Raw genomic sequence first — 7,239 nt, 5'->3', positions numbered from 1 at the left:
CCATACGTGAAAAAACAACAATCGTATTTGAAGGACTCTACCAGTCTCCTAATGAACCTGAGAGAAGTACAGTGGCTCCCTTCTTACAGATGGGTCACAATCGACGTACAAGCCCTCTACACTTCTATCCCAGACCCCGAGGGATTGAAAGCAGTTGAGAGAATCCTAACAGACGATGACAACGTCTCTGATGACGAGAGAGATTTTCTGTTGGAGAGCATCTGGTTTGTCTTACATCATAATTATTTTGAGTTCGAAGGTTATTTTTACCTTCAGAAACAGGGAACTGCGATGGGGACGAAATTTGCCCCATCATATGCTAACATATACATGGACCAGTGGGAACAGGAGAATATATATACTAAGGATAAGTTTAAACACTCAAATATCAATTCTACAAAAGATACATCGACGACTTGATCCTAATTTGGGACGGTGAACTAGAGACTCTTGTCAGTTTAATTTCCTGTATCCAAGATAACCCCTATAACCTGAGATTTACATACAAGCAACATCCTTCAACAATAGACTACCTTGACATCCTCCTGAATATTGATGATGAAGGATTATTGAACACCAAAACCCACTTTAAAGAAACCGATGCCAATAGCTTCATACCACATAATAGCTGTCATCTTATGAGATGGAAGACAACAGTACCTTTCTCCCAGTTTACAAGAATTAGAAAAAATTGCAACAACATGGCCAGTTATTGGGAACAATCTTCTACGTTAGTTGAATAGTTCGCTGATAGGGGATATGAAGAATCAGAGCTTCGTAAGGATCAAATTCGTGCATCTAAGTTAGATAGAGACAGATTTTTCACAACCGAAAGAAAAACCAAGGATAATTGAAACAATGAGAGACCTTTCATCACACAATATAATCAAGAAAATGGGAAAATTAGACACATTTTGAACAAACACTGGCATCTGTTACTTAAGGATCCAATACTTGGACCTCATCTATCAGAAAGACCAAACATGGTATTTAGGAATTCAAACAACCTTAAGAATATTTTGGCACCCAGTAAACTACAACCTTGCCAATCTATCAGTGTTAATACTGCCAAACACCCTTTAATGATAAGAACAGGATTATTTCCCTGCAACAGATGCATATGTTGTTGATATATAGATAAGAAAGCTTTCTGTTGGAAAGACAAAAGAATGAGAACCCATAAATTGAGGTCTATTGTTACGTGTAATATGAATTATGTTATCTATAAAATCTGTTGTACTTGTAAGCTTTCTTACATTGGTAAGACTAAGAGAAGTTTAAAAATAAGAATCCAAGAACATCTGCGAGACATCAAAAACAAAGTCCAGAACCACAGTCTCCCTAGACATTTCCAGGAATATCACAACTCAGATATTCAGGGTTTGACGTTCACAGTTTTAGATCATATTCAGGAAAGCAAAAGGGGTGGGGATAGAGATTTACATCTGGCCCAAAGAGAATCGTATTGGATTTACACCTTGAATACGCTTATTCCGAATGGGCTCAACGAAAACATAGATATGACTTGTTTTCTATAGGGAGTGAATCCACATTTTTCCTCTTCCCTTCCCTCCTATTTTTCCTTTTCCTTTTTCCTTTTCCTGTCTCAGAGCCTTTTTATATTTATATCAATAGCTAAGAGGCTTTCCAGTCTATCATATTGGGCTTTGGTTAGGCACCCTTATAGTTAATATTAGAACTAATCAGTGGGAGGTATTTATGATCATTATTATAGTAATTTTCACTTCACAATCTACTTTGTAATCTTATAAATAATCTGTCAATATATTAAATAATATGTAAATTGTAAAATACATTGTTATCATGTAAAAATAGAGCCTTGTCTATTATGTCATGATAAGGATGTTATAAGATTATTTTACATGAGCACCCTAATAGAATTCTATATGTAGTACAAGCTATTCTGCTTGTAATCACTAAGTAACACTTTTAGAGAATCTATATGATATTAGCACCTGACACTGTTATAAGAGTTTCTTCTGTATATACCGTATATACTCGAGTATAAGCCGACTTTTTCAGCACATTTTTCTATGCTGAAAAAGCCCCCCTCGGCTTATACTCGAGTTAACGGCTGCAGCGGACGCCGTGGGCTGTGTGGGCGTCCGCTGCAGCTGGCTCCAGGGACAGACACTAGAGGTCATTATTGACCTCTAGTGTCTGTGCGGCGTTGCTATGGGAGAGACGTCATGACGTCTCTCCCATAGAGATGATCGGGTGCCGGAAAGCGGGCGCCGGAGCGGGCGGCCAGACAGAGCGGCGGCCAGAAGGAGCGGGCGGACAGACGGAGCGGAGCAGCGCAGCAGCAGAAGAAGCGGTCGGGAAGCAGGAGCGGGGCAGTGGTAAGTATTGTTTTTGTGTGTGTTTGTGTGTTTGTAAGCGGCGACGGGGGCACAGCAACAGGGGGCAAAGAAAGAGGGGTCACAACTACTGGGGGCACAGAAAGGGGGCACAACTACTGGGGGCAAAGAAAGAGGGGTCATAACTACTGGGGGCAATGAAAGAGGGGGCACAACTACTGGGGGAAAAGAAAGAGAGGGCATAACTACTGGGGGCAATGAAAGAGGGGGCACAACTACTGGGGGCAAAGAAGGGGCATAACTACTGGGTGCAAAGCAACAGGGGCATGTTTTAATCTGGCACTGTGGGGGGATATCTGTCACTGGGGGTATATGTGGCACTGGGGGCACAACCCTACCAACAAGTATTACCCCCTGGCAACAAGCATAACACCTACCGCATGAAACCCCTGGCAACGAGCATGACACCCTGAGCATAAAAACCTCTGGCACCGTGCATTTCCCACCCTAGGCTTATACTCGAGTCAGTAATTTTTCCCAGTTTTTTGTAGTAAAATTAGGTGCCTCGGCTTAGATTCGGGTCGACTTATACTCGAGTATATACGGTAATAAGATGATTAGCACTATCACAAACCATTAGTGAAACTCTTTGCACCTTATGAATTCACTAAATAGTTCACTCATTTCTATATAACTTAGATCTAGTTCATTTATAATTTACCGCTGCCGTACTATGGGAATATGCGACTGTATTACAGAAGGAAATGCCCCTGGAGGAACAGTGACGTGATGGTCACTACGGAGATGGAATGCAAGCTTTCCTGTCCCAGCGCCCTCTGATCACGTGACATTGTCACATGACGAGAATAGTTTTCTCGTCATCTCGGCTTGGTAAACATCCCGCGGCGCCGGAGAATAGTGTGCTCGGCTCCGACGGCAGCATGATGGTGGCATGCCGCGTGTCTGGCGCTGTTTGGGCAATAAGAGTAGGCTTTACTGCCTTAAAAGGGGGAGGTTAGTTAGATCCATATTATAAGAAGAACCGTGTAAACTACATGTCCCGCCTCTACTTCTATTTTTATTGGCTCCGTGAACTGTCACTCAGAATCACTCCTAATCCTTATAGATACTAGCTTCAATGGGGCATTATGGGAAAATTAACTAATTAAGCTGGAAGTGGCATAATTTAAGGTTCACTACAAATTCTACATGCTGTATAATACTCATATATTAATAATCTAATTGGGCATTAATAGGGACCCCTTTTTTTCTACATTATAATACGAGTTATCCATAGATAATTAAAGCACCAATTAAATTGTTGAAGGAAGTAATATCATCAGGCTTTCCCTATATAAGCATATATCCAGCTCCCATGCTTCATTGCAAGGCTACTGGCTTACTGATGATTACTTTTTGGAAGGTAAGGGTATTTGTCTTCATGACATTCTACACAAGGCTCTATTTAGCATAAGATGACTCTGGAACTTTTTTTAATATGTACTAATATGTACTCATATTTTGTTAACAAACGGATACACACTCTGATATGCATGCCATTATGCTGGGCTGTGTAATTATGTACTCCTAGTACTATTCCTATTAATTGTCCATCTGTGGGTAATTGATTTGTGGACTCTCTTTAATTCCCTCTGTTTGTTCTTTTATACCCCTGGGTCATATGGATTTAAATAGTGTGATTGTATACGTGTGTTATCAGATTAGGACCAAGTTAACATAGGTCCTAACGGTTGCTATTCAATTAATTCTCCAGATATCATATCCATAGGATACCACAAGGACTTTGTATTTATATCTGCATTTTTTCATCTTTATTTGACCTTTGAGGTATGTTACTATCATTATATATTGTGTATGTGGAATCTTAATGATAATAAACTAACTGTGTCATGAGATGGAGACTTTACTGATAAGGTGTAGACACACCAGCATGTGTGCTCTATATAGAAACAATTAATTATATATTTCCAATTAGCTCGAATTAGATTAGAGGTAACATATGCCTGTTTTGAATCAAGGTCAGGGTACCTGACATATGATTGACTAAGAGCAACCATCTATAAAATAATCCAGTTGTCAGATTAGCCTTAATAGCTCCGACACGAAGGTGTTTCACACACCAGTGAACCATATAATGAGTGGTTTCTGAGATCAGGACCCTTTCTTATCTATACTTTCTATTATGATAAGGTTAGATACTAATTAATGATAATTAACTCATTAGGTCTTCCCTGTGTTCATGAAGTTGCCGATCCTTTCTTTCATATGAATGCTTCTATTGGATCTCTTTGAAATTTGAATTACCAGATCCACGAGGTATGTGGTGCATTATTCAACCTCTAATGTTTAATGAAATTTAGATACATGACCCCTTTAAGAACCAATTATATTAATTAGGCTGAATCCATGTTCTTATTTTCCGCCTCATTGATGTTTTGAAGCCCCCGTATGAACCAATTCGGCCAACGGTCTAGGCTCGTTACTCTCTTGGATAGACATTGCTATCTAAGGTATGTCTAACGTTTAATAGTATTTCTGGTGGACCACAATTATCTTTCTAAGGTCTATATTAATTACGTAAGACTGTCAATTGTTCATTCTGCGTTTTGTTTTTTTTCTTGTCTTGCCCATCCTTGTTCTTTTGGACTGTTTGTATTTTTTATGTATTTTTTATGTATTATTATAATGTATTAAACAGTTGTTCTATAACTTCTAGACGCACCCCTGATGAAGTCTAGTTCCTAGACGAAACGCGTTGGGTTATCATATGTCTTGTTGATGTTATCTCCGAATATTTAATGAGGAAGAATTAGGACACAACAGAAAGTTGCCTACATTCCTCTATATCCCACTGATGGATCTTTGTAGGAGAAATTACATCTTAATGTCTATGTAATAATGATGGACACACATCATGCTTCTGTATAATTGTTTTAATAAATTTTTATGAAGAGAACAGTCCATTATACGTTTAAAAAAAAAAAAACCTGTATAAACATTGATTGTGAAACCTGTTAAGGAACAGTCTATATATAAGGGTACTTTTAATCCCTGGGCGCCATTCTTCCTCTATTTCTATATCCTATCTTCTATGTTCAGTTCCTCCTAACAAGGAACTTAGAGGAACCAGGCAGCCCATCTTAGAGTCAATTCAATTTAATTGTTTATTCTGAAACTAAATAGCGCAGGAGGAGAGTTTTTTGTTTGATATATATATATATATATATATATATATATACATTTATACTCTATATCTACATTGGTGGTCAAGTTATCTCTTTTTATTTGGTACACATGCCGCACACCCTTTATTTATATATATATATATATATATATATATATATATATATACAATGTCCTTGTGATCCGGCTCTCCTTTAAATGTGCTTGCTGCACCGGGTGCCTCCGTGATAAGTAAATCATATATACAGCAGCAGCGGGACTCCTGGTGTCTGACTTAAATGAAAACTCTTTTACAGGCAGGTATAAAGTGACAACGTTTCAATGACTTTTATTTAGTCATTTTCCTCAGGTCTAAGTAACATACAAACACATCTTACCTTATAAAGCCTCTAATCACCCTGTGTGAACAAACGCCTGCGGGCAGCGGGACACCGCTCGCCCCGTCCAGCTGGACGGAAGTGACGACGTGCAGCGTCACTTGCCCCGGCCGTGCTCCCCATCACCATGCCAACAGTGTAAACAACTAGAGAGAAGCTGCAGAGAAAAAACATTCGAACAAATATCGGCATCAGATGATGCCAAAACATTATGCCGCCATGATCAACATACATGCATGTAGCAGTAAAAACAACACCCCATGTATCAAATCCCCACAGATGCTGTAAAACGTTAATTAGCAACAAAATAACGGAAACAACATGGACATGTAACTTGTATAGAAAGCAGCATATTATACATAGCTAAACATTATCCTGATATATCAACATAACAAAATAAATAAAATACTAGATACATGCCATGCATTACCATTGTATTATGCTATTAGAAGCAAACAACACACACTGTGTATTCTAGGGCTGCCTAATGACAGACTATCTTATAGGAAACAATTGAAACCATGGGACTCGTTAAGTCCCCGTGGGTGGACCGTGTCCAAGCGGTATATCCACCGTGCCTCTAACCTAAGAAGTTTCGCCGCCCGGTCACCGCCCCGAATGGAGGCTGGCACATGGTCAATCATGCGGTATCTCAACGTAGTTAATGAATGGCGTTGGAGTGCAAAGTGCCTGGCGACCGGTTGCTCGCTAGTGCCTTTGTTAATAGCCAAACTGATGGCGGACCTGTGGGCTGCCATCCGTTCTTTAAACATCCGTTGGGTCTTACCTACGTAGGACAGACCACAGGGGCACATCAACTGGTACACACAAAACGGGATCCACAGGTTAAAGTATGAAATATAAACAATGTTTTCCCTGAGTGGGGGTGCTGAATGGTGTCACCCGCTATCATATACTGGCAGGTTGTACAGGTACAACGGACACACCCCCTGTGTTTACCTACAGTGGGGTTGGTAGTAGTGGTGCACTGTGTCACATCCGTTTTAACTAGGATGTCCCTAATATTCTTGCTGTGTTTATAACAAGCCATTAATTTAGTATTGTGTAAGGGAAGCTCCGGGTCACCCTGCACTATGGGCCATAATTATTTAGATATGTGGTTGATACCAGTACTAGCTGCATGGTATTGAGTCACCCAAGGGATGATTTGATTAGAATCTCTGCGCACCTGTGATGGACCAATAAGTGTCGCTCTGTCAATATTGAGGGCATACTGCTACATGCATGTATGTTGGTCATGGCGGCATAATGTTTTGGCATCATCTGATGCCGATATTTGTTCGAATGATTTTTCTCTGCAGCTTCTCTCTAGTTGT

This window comes from Pseudophryne corroboree, chromosome 10, assembly GCF_028390025.1.
Source record: "Pseudophryne corroboree isolate aPseCor3 chromosome 10, aPseCor3.hap2, whole genome shotgun sequence".
In the NCBI taxonomy this organism is placed as follows: Eukaryota; Metazoa; Chordata; class Amphibia; order Anura; family Myobatrachidae; genus Pseudophryne; species Pseudophryne corroboree.
The sequence above is the reverse complement of the archived record's forward strand: the minus strand, read 5'-3'. Positions refer to the sequence as shown.